The 16,295-nt window shown below is 38.6% G+C and overlaps 1 protein-coding gene across 3 annotated transcripts in view; it reads right to left on the bottom strand.

The window, feature by feature from the left end:
* Positions 1–16,295, bottom strand: part of LOC128684034 (cilia- and flagella-associated protein 418) — a 177,875-nt gene that overhangs the window by 29,684 nt on the left and 131,896 nt on the right. The window lies entirely within an intron of this gene.

The following is a 16,295-nucleotide window of genomic DNA, read 5'->3' as shown; positions in this document are numbered from 1 at the left end:
ACTTGTTCTCAGGATCGGCCAAATTTCAAAAAAAAAAAAAAAATAAACAAAATTTTTTCTTATGAAAATATAGAGAATCTTTTCCCAATCCTAATGACATCAAAAGTATGAAATTTGATGGAAAACTTACGGAATTATGCTCTCGCGAAGTTAGTGGTCTCGAAGATGTTTACGCATCGGCGATTTTGCCCACTTTGAGCCCTATTTTCGGCCAATTCCAGTGTACTAGTCGATAAAAATCATAACTATTTCGCTAAAACTCCATTTTTTCTATCGAGTGAGTACAAGAAACCACCCATTTATCGATTTCAACTATCCAATAAAGTGGTCAGAATTTAGCAATTTTGCCAATTTCGCACAAATTTCAAAAGATGCCAATTTCCGAATGGGTCCCAGAATAAACAAGAAAGATATTCCTGGCACTAAAATAACAAGTTCTCTGTTTGTTAGTCATGTCCCCAGGCCCCTCTTATATTACTTTGGCTTTCCACTTTGAATTTTTATTCTTACAAAAAAAATAAGATTTACTGTTATGCAGACTACTGCATTAGTGTAGAAATGGTATAAATAATATCAGCACACTTGTGAAAGAATATTAGACTCACCAGTTGTTGTGTATTGGACGCTTGGCATGATTTGTTTACTTTTGAACTTTGGTAAAAATCAAACATTTCTGCTACTTTGAGCTCAATTTCAAGGTACTTTTCATTGTAAAACCAGTCAAAATCATCTCAATTTCTGTAATATGTCTTCCATTCTATAAAACAAGACCAGGAAAACTAGAATACAACAATAAATACCATACGAAAATACAGTGCAAAGTCGCTGTTTTAATCCAAAAACACGAAGTTTTTTTTTCTCATTACGCACTGTGTGCTGCAGGATTTTTTTTATACTGTGCACACTGACCACAAAGACCCATTCTTACATATGTAGGCCTACCAGCTTTCTCTCACTAGATTTGAGGGCGCTAGAATTTAGGCATACTAGTACGTCAAAAACCCTGGGTCGTAAGACGTATTAATACGTCCGAAACCCCCAAAGGGTTAACACTCCCATTTTCAGAGGAAAGTGATGTTGACCCTGATTTTAGTGACTCTGAGGTAGATGTGGCCATAAGTGGTAGAGGAAATATCAAAAACCTCGATAATAACCCATGTGCAACATTTGTGCAACACCCTTTCAGAATGTCTTATAACCAATGCCCTAAGTAAAAGAAACAATTCTGGAACGTGTAATACGTGTTCGGCAGGCTGACTGACTGGGTGGCTCTATCTCCGTCTGTCTATCTGTATCTATGTCTATCTCTATCCCTGCCTCTGTCTGTCTCTTTCTATCTCTGTCTCACAGGTACACATAAATACAATTATACATAGTGTAAATTACCTAGGATAACCAAAAAAATCCACACAAAGTGCTATACTGTGCTTGTAGATATAATGCGTAAGAATATCTGTTGGTTCACAGTGGCTCTCTCTGAGAGAGAGAGAGACAAGCAGAGAGACAGAGAGAGAGACAAGCAGAGAGACAGAGAGAGAAACAAGCAGAGAGACAGATAAGCAGAGACAGAAATAAACAGAGCTAGACAGACAGATAGACAGAGAGCTAGATGGACAGATCGAGAGCTTGACACAGATAGACAGACAGACATGTGTGTGTAACAATGAAAACAAATAAAGTGAGGGCAGGACTCAATGTGGCCGTCAGATGAGCATCCACTGCCAACTTCACAGCCACATATCTCTGTAAGTAATGACCCTAATTTTTTTTTATCCTATACACTTAGAAAAATGTTCTATTTCTATAAAAAAGAATTTTTTTTTAAATATTCAGGGCACTGGGTGAAAGAATGTATAGTACATGTATATATGTTCAGACCATTAAGGGGTAAACACTTTTATAATAATAATATAAACGTTTATTGCTTAATGCTATGCAAATAATGTAATTTGCATGAGTTAACCCATTAACTGTCGAAACATAGATCTACATTCTCTCACCCAGAGCACTGAATATTTTGAGATATATATATATATATATATATATATATATATATATATATATATATATATATATATATATATATATATATATATATATATGGGAGCAAGGGGCTAGTAACCTCTTCTCCTGTATATATTACTAAATGTAAAAGGAGAAACTTTCGTTTTTCTTTTTGGGCCACCCCACCTCGGTGGGATACGGCCGGTGTGTTGAAAGAAAGAAAGAATATATATATATATATATATATATATATATATACATATATATATATCTTCTTCACTTTCAACACACCAGCCATATCCCACTGAGGTGGGGTGGCCCAAAAGGAGAAACGAAAATTTCTCCTTTTAAATTTAGTCATATATACAGGAGAAGGGGTTACTAGCCCCTTGCTCCCGGCATCTTAGTCGCCTCTTACGACACGCATAGCTTACGGAGGAAGAATTCTGTTCCACTTCCCCATGGAGATTATATATATATATATATATATATATATATATATATATATATATATATATATATATATATATATATATATATATATATATATATATATATATATGCAGGAAGGCCCCGCTTTACGGCGTTTCACTTTACGGCGTTCCGCTAATACGGTCATTTCAAATTATGACCAAAACTTGCTATACGGCTCCCCCCACCTGACTTTCTAATACGGTCACCGCGCCCCACCTTGTTTGTTTACATTCTTTGTGAGCTCAATAAGCACTAAGTCTCTCCATTTTGTCTGGAAACTCCAAAATTTCAAATGTTTTTAAAAGTTATTTCATATTTTATATATACTCTGATAATTATACTTATGTATACCTGTACTTAAATAAACTTACATACTGTGCTGGCATGCAGGTACACATTAAAATCAGTAAGAGTGTCTTATGTCTCCAGACGTCATATTAGTAATGATAATAATAATCATCGTCTCATTTAAATGTAGTATATTACGTTAAATACACATTTTCATTAATCCATCTATGATATTTTTTCAAAATTATATAATAAACACGATACATAACATAAAAAGATGATAAATACACCCCACAATAGAATAAATAAACATAAATATGAGATGTGGTAGCAGACGACTTGCACAAGTGAAGCCATATTAGAAATGCTAATAATAATAATAATAATCACCGAGTCTTATTAAATGTTGTATATTATGTTAATATACACATTTTCATTAATCCATCCATGATATTTTTTTCAAAATTATATAATAAACACGATACATAACATAAAAAGATGATAAATACACCCTACAATAGAATAAATAAACATAAATATGAGATGTCGTAGCCAGATAACTTGTACAAGTGATGCCAAGAATAACATTTTCTCTAATCTAACATAAGAGAAAATGTGTTACTGGGGGTAACTATAGAAAATTATTCCTTTCGTATGTATGTAAGTTTATTCAGGTATACACAAATACAGTTACATAGATTATCATACATAACAACATATGTGTAGAGAACCTAGGATAACCCAAAAAAGTCAGAGTGACTTATTTCCATTGCCTTCACTCAGAGCATCATTTCTTCTCAAAATGATGTTACATGAGAATGGGAGTGTTCTTCTTTATTTATTCTACCGTATCAATGTAGAGACAACCTGTACACAATGTAACTTGTACACAAACCAGACGTGTACACTTCGTTTACAAAACTTACCTTCGCCTGGTTTGTTTACATAACTCCGCGCCTGTCCTCTCTCATGCACTCATTCTTTCTCTCTCTCATTTATTCGTTTTATCTCATTTACTTACTCCTGACCCTACATTAAGATTACAAATATTTTAAGGTAAGTAATGAGTGAACTGTATATACATTTTATCGCTCTGGGATGCTTAAATATCATGGAATATATGTGTGGGTGGGTTGGCCTGGTATGGTAGCCCGGCTGACTACCATACATACCACACTTGATTTTTTACAATTAATACTACTCATCTCACCCTATATTTTAAGGTAAGTAATGAGTGAACTGTATATACATTTTATCGCTCTGGGATGCTTAAATATCATAGAATTGTATGTGTGGGTGGGGTGGCCTGGTATGGTAGCCTGGCTGACTACCATACATACCACACTTGATTTCTTACAATAAATACTACTTGTCTCACCCTAGATTAAGACTATAAATATTTTAAGGTAAGTAATGAGTGCACTATGTGTGTATTGTACTTTTTATTGTTTTTTGATGCCTGGTTCTATTGCTAACTTAATATATGGTAGTGTAAACTTGTTATCTAGTGTTTGTATGCATTTGTAAGTGGAAAAAAAGGGTGTTCCACTTTACGGCAGTTTCCGCTTTACGGCGGTAGCCTGGAACCTAACCAGCCGTATAAGTGGGGCCTTCCTGTATACAGCAGGGCCCCACTTATACGGCAGGTTAGGTTCCAGGCTACCGCCATAAAGCGGAAACCGCCGTAAAGTGGAACACCCTTTTTTTCCACTTATAAATGCATACAAACACTAGATAACAAGTTTACACTACCATATATTAAGTTAGCAATAGAACCAGGCATCAAAAAACAATAAAAAGTACAATACACACATAGTGCACTCATTACTTACCTTAAAATATTTATAGTCTTAATCTAGGGTGAGACAAGTAGTATTTATTGTAAGAAATCAAGTGTGGTATGTATGGTAATCAGCCAGGCTACCTTACCAGGCCACCCCACCCACACATACTATTCTATGATATTTAAGCATCCCAGAGAGATAAAATGTATATACAGTTCACTCATTACTTACCTTAAAATATTTGTAGTCTTAATGTAGGGTCAGGAGTAAGTAAATGAGATAAAACGAATAAATGAGAGAGAGAAAGAATGAGTACATGAGAGGGGACAGGCGCAGAGTTATGTAAACAAACCAGGCGAACGTAAGTTTTGTAAACGAACGAAGTGTACATGTCTGGTTTGTGTACAAGTTACATTGTGTACAGGTTGTCTCTACATTGATACGGTAGAACTAATAAAGAAGAACACTCCCATTCTCATGTAACATCATTTTGAGAAGAAATGAAGCTCTGAGTGAAGGCAATGGAAATAAGTCACACTGACTTTTTTGGGTTATCCTAGGTTCTCTACACATATGTTATGATGTATGATAATCTATGTAACTGTATTTGTGTATACCTGAATAAACTTACTTACATACATACGAAAGGAATAATTTTCTACAGTTATCCCCAGTAACACATTTTCTCTTATGTTAGATTAGAGAAAATGTTATTCTTGCCGTCATTTGTACAAGTAATCTGCCTCCCACATCTTATATTTATGTTTATTTATTCTATTGTGGGGTGTATTTATCATCTTTTTATGTTATGTATCGTGTTTATTATATAATTTTGAAAAAAATATCATGGATGGATTAATGAAAATGTGTATATTAACGTAATATATGACATTTAATGAGACTCGGTGAGTATTGTTATTATTATTATTATCATTTCTAATATGGCGTCACTTGTGCAAGTCGTCTGCTACCACATCTCACATTTATGTTTATTTATTCTACTGTGGGGTGTATTTATCTTATTTGTATGTTATGCATCGTGTTTATTATATAATTTTGAAAAAAATATCATAGATGGATTAATGAAAATGTGTATATTAACGTAATATATGACATTTAAATGACTCGATGATTATTATTATCATTAGTAACATGACGTCTGGAGACATAAGACACTTACCGATTTTAATGTGTACCTGCATGCCAGCACAGTATGTAAGTTTATTTAGGTACAGGTATACATAAGTATAATTATCAGAGTATATATAAAATATGAAATAACTTTTAAAATCATTTGAAATTTTGGAGTTTCCAGACAAAATGGAGAGACTTAGTGCTTACTGAGCTCACGGAGAACGTAAACAAACAGGGTGGGGCACAGTGACCGTATTAGAAAGTCAGGTGGAGGGAGCCGTATAGCGAGTTTTGGTCATAATTTGAAATGACCGTATTAGCGGAACACCGTAAAGTGAAACACCGTAAAGCGGGGCCCTCCTGTATATATATATATATATATATATATATATATATATATATATATATATATATATATATATATATATACATAGGGGGCTTGGACTTCCAGCAGGCGTGCGTGAACGTGTTTGATAGGAGTGAATGGAGACGAATGGTTTTTAATACTTGACGTGCTGTTGGAGTGTGAGCAAAGTAACATTTATGAAGGGGTTCAGGGAAACCGGCAGGCCGGACTTGAGTCCTGGAGATGGGAAGTACAATGCCTGCACTCTGAAGGAGGGGTGTTAATGTTGCAGTTTAAAAACTGTAGTGTAAAGCACCCTTCTGGCAAGACAGTGATGGAGTGAATGATGGTGAAAGTTTTTCTTTTTCGGGCCACCCTGCCTTGGTGGGAATCGGCCAGTGTGATAATAAAAAATAAAAATAATATATATATATATATATAAATATATATATATATATATATATATATATATATATATATATATATATATATATATATATATATATATATATATATATTTTTTTTTTTTTTTATCACACCGGCCAATTCCCACCAAGGCAGGGTGGCCCGAAAAAGAAAAACTTTCACCATCATTCACTCCATCACTGTCTTGCCAGAAGGGTGCTTTACACTACAGTTTTTAAACTGCAACATTAACACCCCTCCTTCAGAGTGCAGGCACTGTACTTCCCATCTCCAGGATTCAAGTCCGGCCTGCCGGTTTCCCTGAACCCCTTCATAAATGTTACTTTGCTCACACTCCAACAGCACGTCAAGTATTAAAAACCATTTGTCTCCATTCACTCCTATCAAACACGCTCACGCATGCCTGCTGGAAGTCCAAGCCCCTCGCACACAAAACCTCCTTTACCCCCTCCCTCCAACCTTTCCTAGGCCGCCCCCTACCCCGCCTTCCTTCCACTACACACTGATACACTGTTGAAGTTATTCTGCTTCGCTCCATTCTCTCCACATGTCCGAACCACCTCAACAACCCTTCCTCAGCCCTCTGGACAACAGTTTTGGTAATCCCGCACCTCCTCCTAACTTCCAAACTACGAATTCTCTGCATTATATTCACACCACACATTGCTCTCAGACATGACATCTCCACTGCCTCCAGCCTTCTCCTCGCTGCAACATTCATCACCCATGCTTCACACCCATATAAGAGCGTTGGTAAAACTATACTCTCATACATTCCCCTCTTTGCCTCCAAGGACAAAGTTCTTTGTCTCCACAGACTCCTAAGTGCACCACTCACTCTTTTTCCCTCATCAATTCTATGATTCACCTCATCTTTCATAGACCCATCCGCTGACACGTCCACTCCCAAATATCTGAATACATTCACCTCCTCCATACTCTCTCCCTCCAATCTGATATTCAATCTTTCATCACCTAATCTTTTTGTTATCCTCATAACCTTACTCTTTCCTGTATTCACCTTTAATTTTCTTTTTTTGCACACCCTACCAAATTCATCCACCAATCTCTGCAACTTCTCTTCAGAATCTCCCAAGAGCACAGTGTCATCAGCAAAGAGCAGCTGTGACAACTCCCACTTTGTGTGTGATTCTTTATCTTTTAACTCCACGCCTCTTGTCAAGACCCTCGCATTTACTTCTCTTACAACCCGATCCATAAATATATTAAACAACCACGGTGACATCACACATCCTTGTCTAAGGCCTACTTTTACTGGGAAATAATTTCCCTCTTTCCTACATACTCTAACTTGAGCCTCACTATCCTCGTAAAAACTCTTCACTGCTTTCAGTAACCTACCTCCTACACCATACACTTGCAACATCTGCCACATTGCCCCCCTATCCACCCTGTCATACGCCTTTTCCAAATCCATAAATGCCACAAAGACCTCTTTAGCCTTATCTAAATACTGTTCACTTATATGTTTCACTGTAAACACCTGGTCCACACACCCCCTACCTTTCCTAAAGCCTCCTTGTTCATCTGCTATCCTATTCTCCGTCTTACTCTTAATTCTTTCAATAATAACTCTACCATACACTTTACCAGGTATACTCAGCAGACTTATCCCCCTATAATTTTTGCACTCTCTTTTATCCCCTTTGCCTTTATACAAAGGAACTATGCATGCTCTCTGCCAATCCCTAGGTACCTTACCCTCTTCCATACATTTATTAAATAATTGCACCAACCACTCCAAAACTATATCCCCACCTGCTTTTAACATTTCTATCTTTATCCCATCAATCCCGGCTGCCTTACCCCCTTTCATTTTACCTACTGCCTCACGAACTTCCCCCACACTCACAACTGGCTCTTCCTCACTCCTACAAGATGTTATTCCTCCTTGCCCTATACACGAAATCACAGCTTCCCTATCTTCATCAACATTTAACAATTCCTCAAAATATTCCCTCCATCTTCCCAATACCTCTAACTCTCCATTTAATAATTCTCCTCTCCTATTTTTAACTGACAAATCCATTTGTTCTCTAGGCTTTCTTAACTTGTTAATCTCACTCCAAAACTTTTTCTTATTTTCAACAAAATTTGTTGATAACATCTCACCCACTCTCTCATTTGCTCTCTTTTTACATTGCTTCACCACTCTCTTAACCTCTCTCTTTTTCTCCATATACTCTTCCCTCCTTGCATCACTTCTACTTTATAAATATATAAATATATAAATATATAAATATATAAATATATATATATATATATATATATCTATATATATATATTTATATATATATATATATATATATATTTATATATATACAGTGGACCCCCCCCCCCCAGTTTCATGATTAATCTGTTCCAGAGAGCCTGCTGAAAGTCGAAATTCACGAAACTTGAAACCATTTTCCCCATAAGAAATAATGGAAATAAAATTAATACGTTCCAGACACCCAAATATATTAAAAAAATTTTTTTTTTTTCAAATTAAATAAAGATTTACATATTGAAAACAATCAGAAATCAAGTAAATGCATATAAAAAATAATAATTACATTACACTAACCTTTAGTGAAGACTTCTGGGTGGATGGAAGATGGGAGGAGGGGATAGGAGGAAGGTGTACACTAGTGTTTGGAAGGAGAATCTCCTTCCATTAGGACTTCAGGTAGCAAGTCCTTTTCTGGGGTTACTTCCCTTCTTCTTTTAATGCCACTGGGAACAACCTGAGAGTCACTGGACCCCTGTCGCACAAAATATCTGTCCAGAGGTGTCTGTTTCTGGTATTTCTTTATGATTTGCCTGAAGTGGGACAAGGTTTTGTCACTGAACATGTTTCAGATATGGCTTGTTTCAGCTTGGTCAGGATGATACTTTTCAACAAAACTTTGCAACTCATTCCACTTTGAACACATGTCCTTAACCCCTTCAGAGTCCAAGGCCCAAATCTGAAGTGGTGCCCCAGTGTCCAAGAATTTTCAAAAAAAAAAAAAAAAAATTGTTATTTTTTCTTATGAAATGGTAGAGAATCTTTTTGTGAAGGTAATAAAACAAAAAGCATGAAAATTGATGGAAAATTGACGAAATTATGCTCTCGCGAATTTTGATGTGTCAGCGATATTTACGAATCGGCGATTTTGCTGACATTGACTCCCATTTTAGGCCAATTACATTATTCCAGTCAACCAAATTCTTAGCTATTTCACTAGTATTACTTCTATTCTATCGATTGAGCACAAGAAATCGCCAAGTCAACTGTTTCAACTACAAATTAAAGTGATCGGAAATTGTTAATTTGGCCAATTTAACACAAAGTTCAAAATATTCCAATTTCAAAATAGGGTCCAGAATAAACAATGTAGGTATTTCTGGAACTAAACTAACATTTCCTATGTTCATTAGTTACGTTTTGAGGCTTTACAAATAAATTCCATTTTGATTTTTTATTCACATATTGAATTTTTATTCACACCAAAAAATAGAAGATTTACTGTTATGCAATACTGTAATAATTGTATAAATATCATCACCATATTTGTGAATGCATATTAGACCCACCAGCTGGCGTGTATTAGACGTGTGAGGTCGTTTGTTTACTCTTGAATATCGGCAAAAATTTAACATTTCTGCTACTTTGAGATTAGTTTCAAGCCATTTCCAGTGCGAAAACCAATCAATATCATCTCTATTTCTGTAATATGTCTTCCATTCTATCAAATGAGACCAAGAAATCACAAATAGAACTATAAAAAACATACGAAAAAACACTGCAAAGTCGCTGTTTTAATCGAAAAATCATGATTTCAGTTTTTTTCCTCTCATTATACACAGCGTGCTGCAGGATCTGTTTTATGTGGTGCACACATACCACATAGATGTATTCTCTCATATCTAGGCCCAAATGTACCACTCACAGTTTATCAGAGTGAGCTGAGCTCATGACGTAGATCTACGGTTTGGACCCTGAACGTAAAGCCGTAGATCTACGGGACAGACCCTCAAAGATTTAATCACCGAAGAAGGCACCTCCTTCACTCTCTTTTCCTCCTCCTCTGAAGCAAGTTCCTCAGCTGTGGTCTGATGCTGTTCCAGTTAAAGCTCTTGCAGTTCGTCAGTGGTTTGCTCTTCCCTGCGGTCCTCCACCAACTCTTCCACATCCCCGTCACTCACCTCCAACCCCATGGACTTGCCCAATGCCACAACACCTTCCACAACAGGCAGAGGGGTCAGCAGGGTCAGGGTCTGCCTCAAACCCTTCAAAATCCCTCTGGATCGTGTTCTTCGCTTTCTTTACCAAAGGGCTTGTACTAGCTTTCCTTGGGCCCATGGTGACTTATTTAGCAGTTGCAATCACAAAAAACAATGGATTATTACGTATGAACCCGTGGGGTGATGGTCACGTGTTGGTAAACAATGGCACACTGAGCATGAATGGTGTGGGAGACTGGCTTTGTGTGAGCGGTGACGGGCAGACGGGTACCAGACGGTCACTGAATCACGAGTCTAATCACGAAACTCGAGACCAAATTTTGCCGAAAAAACTTGCCGAAAGTCAAATTTCACGAAAGTCGATGCTGCTGAAACTCAGGGGTCCACTGTATATGTATATACACCTACCATCCGACTTACGATCAAGCTTGGTTCTGACCAACCAGTCGAAAGTCAAAATGGACATAAGTCGAACCTTTGAAAATTGCCAACATACTGGGTAGGGCATAATGTCAAACTTTTCCTATATAAACTACCTACATAGTACTGTAATGTAATGTACAATCATTATTTCATTCTTTTTATCATAATTTACTTCTATTGTTATATTTTAATTATTTATGTACTGTATATAATGTATACATGGTAGTGAACTGTATTGTAAATTTTACATCGCATACAGTATCATATGTTACTGTTATCTTTATGTATTGTCGACAGAGTGAATGGGAGAATACCACTGGTAGTGTTATCCTGCCAGAATGTAGTATAACCTATACCCTAAGTAAAGAGAAACAACTCTGGAACATGTGTAATACATAGCTGGCTAGCTGGCTCTCCTTTGGCCAGGTGGCTGGGTGAGTGGGTGGCCAGGTGGCTGGGTGAGTGGGTGGCCGGGTGGGTGCTTGGTTGGCTGACTGAATGTGGCTCTCTCTCTCTCTCTCTCTGTATCTCTCTCTCTCTCTCTCTCTGTATCTCTCTCTCTCTCTCTCTCTCTCTCTCTCTCTCTCTCACAGGTACATGTAATTGAAGTTATCATACATAGTATAAATTACCTAGGATAACCAAAAAATCTAGACAAAGTGCTATACAGTGGATCTGTGTTCCAGTGCCCTAAATTAATAATATTAAAAATTATTATTATTATTATTATTATTATTATTATTATTATTATTACAATAATACATATGTACTAATATTAATAATAATATTATTATTAAACTATAATATAATAATCGTGTCCACTCATTACTTACCTTAAAATATCTGTAGTCTTAATGTAGAGTGAGAGGTGAGTAAACAAGTTTAAATGAATAAACGAATGAGAGTGTAGAAGGTTGGTGAGTTATGTAAACAAACGTTGTTGTTGTTGTTACCAGCCTGGACACGAATGGTTTCTGTTCACTCTGTCAAGCCAACCAGAAAAACATCTCATATTTGTTAATTTAAATGTTTATATGTTATGTAGCATGTTTATTATATAATTTTGAAAAAGAAATCATAGATGGATTAAGCAAAATGTCTATATCAAAATTTTATACACATTTAATACACCTCAGTGATTATTATTGTATTATTACATTATTAATATGGAATCTTCAAGACCAATTACACTCTTAATGAGTGGCTCTGAGACAGACAAGCAGACAGAAAGACAGACACAGGTAGACAGACACACAGGTAGACAGACAGACAGACACACAGGTAGACAGACACACAGGTAGACAGAAAGACACACACAGGTAGACAAAAAGACAGACACAGGTAGACAGAAAGACACACACAGGTAGACATAAAGACAGACACACAAGTAGACACACACACAGGTAGACAGAAAGACAGACACACAGGTAGACAGACAGATAAACACACACACAGAGATACACAGATATACAGGCAGACAGATACAGACAGGTTTATGCGCAACAGTGAAAACAAATAGAGAGTTGGAGAGTAAGAGCCTTTCTTGCCACAATTTCCAGTGCAAGATTCAGACTTCATCTTAGGGGCCATGGTGAAATTTACTGTCCAATTAGTACAGTTAATACAGTATGATGCTGCTGATAGGGCAGGGTTACTCAAACTGATGCTGCCTGCATGACTCATTGCCACCGCGAGTATTGTCAAATATTGTACAGTGGTGTGCATCAACCGGCCCAGCCCAGCTGCCAGATGCACGGTCATAAGTCGAGTGGACGTATGTCAAGCAGGTCATAAGTCAGATGGTAGGTGTATATATACAGTGGATCCCCGGTTTGCAAAGCCATCGGTATCCGATAAATCCGGTGTCCGAAGCATTATATCGCAAAAAATTTGCCTCGGTTCCCGTTACAAAACCCGGTATGCGATACGATTCGTACGAGACGTGTCCAGTGTTTACAAGCCAGCCAGTGTGCGCGCATCTAAGGATACATTTGGTACATTCTATATTATCCATATTATCACTGTTTTTGGTGCTTGTTTCTGCAAAATAAGTCACCATGGGCCCCAAGAAAGCTTCTAGTGCCAACCCATCGAGACCAAGGGTGCTAATGACTATTGAAATTAAGGAAATGTGTGCAAAGTGGCTTGAAGTGCAAACCTTTTTTGATGAAAATCACCCTGACACAGCTACTGCAAGCTGTGTTGGCAACCTGTACACTGACAATGTTGTGAACCACTTTAGGAAAGTCATAAAGGAACGAGAGGTACAGGCCTCTATGGACAGATATGTTGTGCGACAGAAGTCCAGTGACTCTCAAGCTGGTCCTAGTGGCATTAGAAGAAGAAGGGAAGTAACCCCGGAAAAGGACTTGCTACCTCAAGTCCTAATGGAGGGGGATTCCCCTTCTAAACATTAAAAACTTCGACACTCTCCCCTCCTCCCATCCCATCAATCATCACCAGATCTTCATTAAAGGTAAGTGTCAATTATTCTATTGTGATTATTCTATTGTTATTATTGTTATTGTTATATTGCATTAAACTTAATAAATCATGCGGTAAAAATTTTTTTTTCATACTTTTGGGTGTCTTGCACGGATTAATTTGATTTCCATTATTTCTTATGAAGAATATTGATTCGCTTTCCGATAATTTTGGTTTACGATGAGCTCTCAGGAATGGATTAATATCGTGAACCGGGGGTCCACTGTGTGTGTGTGTGTGTGTGTGTGTGTGTACTCACCTAGTTGTACTCACCTAGTTGAGGTTGCGGGGGTCGAGTCCGAGCTCCTGGCCCCGCCTCTTCACTGATCGCTACTAGGTCACTCTCCCCGAGCCGTGAGCTTTATCATACCTCTGCTTAAAGCTATGTATGGATCCTGCCTCCACTACATCGCTTCCCAAACTATTCCACTTACTGACTACTCTGTGGCTGAAGAAATACTTCCTAACATCCCTGTGATTCATCTGTGTCTTCAGCTTCCAACTGTGTCCCCTTGTTACTGTGTCCAATCTCTGGAACATCCTGTCTTTGTCCACCTTGTCAATTCCCCTCAGTATTTTGTATGTCGTTACCATGTCCCCCCTATCTCTCCTGTCCTCCAGTGTCGTCAGGTTGATTTCCCTTAACCTCTCCTCATAGGACATACCTCTTAGCTCTGGGACTAGTCTTGTTGCAAACCTTTGCACTTTCTCTAGTTTCTTTACGTGCTTGGCTAGGTGTGGGTTCCAAACTGGTGCCGCATACTCCAATATGGGCCTAACGTATACGGTGTACAGGGTCCTGAACGATTCCTTATTAAGATGTCGGAATGCTGTTCTGAGGTTTGCTAGGCGCCCATATGCTGCAGCAGTTATTTGGTTGATGTGCGCTTCAGGAGATGTGCCTGGTGTTATACTCACCCCAAGATCTTTTTCCTTGAGTGAGGTTTGTAGTCTCTGACCGCCTAGACTGTACTCCGTCTGCGGCCTTCTTTGCCCTTCCCCAATCTTCATGACTTTGCACTTGGTGGGATTGAACTCCAGGAGCCAATTGCTGGACCAGGTCTGCAGCCTGTCCAGATCCCTTTGAAGTTCTGCCTGGTCTTCGATCGAGTGTATTCTTCTCATCAACTTCACGTCATCTGCAAACAGGGACACCTCAGAGTCTATTCCTTCCGTCATGTCGTTCACAAATACCAGAAACAGCACTGGTCCTAGGACTGACCCCTGCGGGACCCCGCTGGTCACAGGTGCCCACTCTGACACCTCGCCACGTACCATGACTCGCTGCTGTCTTCCTGACAAGTATTCCCTGATCCATTGTAGTGCCTTCCCTGTTATCCCTGCTTGGTCCTCCAGTTTTTGCACCAATCTCTTGTGTGGAACTGTGTCAAACGCCTTCTTGCAGTCCAAGAAAATGCAATCCACCCACCCCTCTCTCTCTTGTCTTACTGCTGTCACCATGTCATAGAACTCCAGTAGGTTTGTGACACAGGATTTCCCGTCCCTGAAACCATGCTGGCTGCTGTTGATGAGATCATTCCTTTCTAGGTGTTCCACCACTCTTCTCCTGATAATCTTCTCCATGATTTTGCATACTATACATGTCAGTGACACTGGTCTGTAGTTTAATGCTTCATGTCTGTCTCCTTTTTTAAAGATTGGGACTACATTTGCTGTCTTCCATGCCTCAGGCAATCTCCCTGTTTCGATAGATGTATTGAATATTGTTGTTAGGGGTACACATAGTGCCTCTGCTCCCTCTCTCAATACCCATGGGGAGATGTTATCTGGCCCCATTGCCTTTGAGGTATCTAGCTCACTCAGAAGCCTCTTCACTTCTTCCTCGGTTGTGTGCACTGTGTCCAGCACTTGGTGGTGTGCCCCACCTCTCCGTCTTTCTGGAGTCCCTTCTGTCTCCTCTGTGAACACTTCTTTGAATCTCTTGTTGAGTTCTTCACATACTTCACGGTCATTTCCTGTTGTCTCTCCTCCTTCCTTCCTTAGCCTGATTACCTGGTCCTTGACTGTTGTTTTCCTCCTGATGTGGCTGTACAACAGTTTCGGGTCAGATTTGGCTTTCGCTGCTATGTCATTTTCATATTGTCTTTGGGCCTCCCTTCTTATCTGTGCATATTCGTTTCTGGCTCTACGACTGTTCTCCTTATTCTCCTGGGTCCTTTGCCTTCTATATTTCTTCCATTCCCTAGCACACTTGGTTTTTGCCTCCCTGCACCTTTGGGTAAACCATGGGCTCATCCTGGCTTTTTCATTACTCCTGTTACCCTTGGGTACAAACCTCTCCTCAGCCTCCTTGCATTTTGTTGCTACATATTCCATCATCTCATTAACTGGCTTCCCTGCCAGTTCTCTGTCCCACTGAACCCCGTTCAGGTAGTTCCTCATTCCTGTGTAGTCCCCTTTCTTGTAGTTTGGCTTCATTCGTCCTGGCCTTCCTGCTTCTCCCTCCACTTGTAGCTCTACTGTGTATTCGAAGCTTAAAACCATATGGTCACTGGCCCCAAGGGGTCTTTCATATGTGATGTCCTCGATATCTGCACTACTGAAGGTGAATACTAAGTCCAGCCTTGCTGGTTCATCCTCTCCTCTCTCTCTTGTAGTGTCCCTTACGTGTTGGTACATGTAGTTCTCCAGTACCACCTCCATCATCTTAGCCCTCCATGTATCTTGGCCCCCATGTGGGT

Source organism: Cherax quadricarinatus, chromosome 3 (assembly GCF_038502225.1).
Source record: "Cherax quadricarinatus isolate ZL_2023a chromosome 3, ASM3850222v1, whole genome shotgun sequence".
Classification (NCBI taxonomy): domain Eukaryota; kingdom Metazoa; phylum Arthropoda; class Malacostraca; order Decapoda; family Parastacidae; genus Cherax; species Cherax quadricarinatus.
Note: the sequence above shows the minus strand (reverse complement) of the source record. Positions and strands in the feature narration are given on the sequence as shown.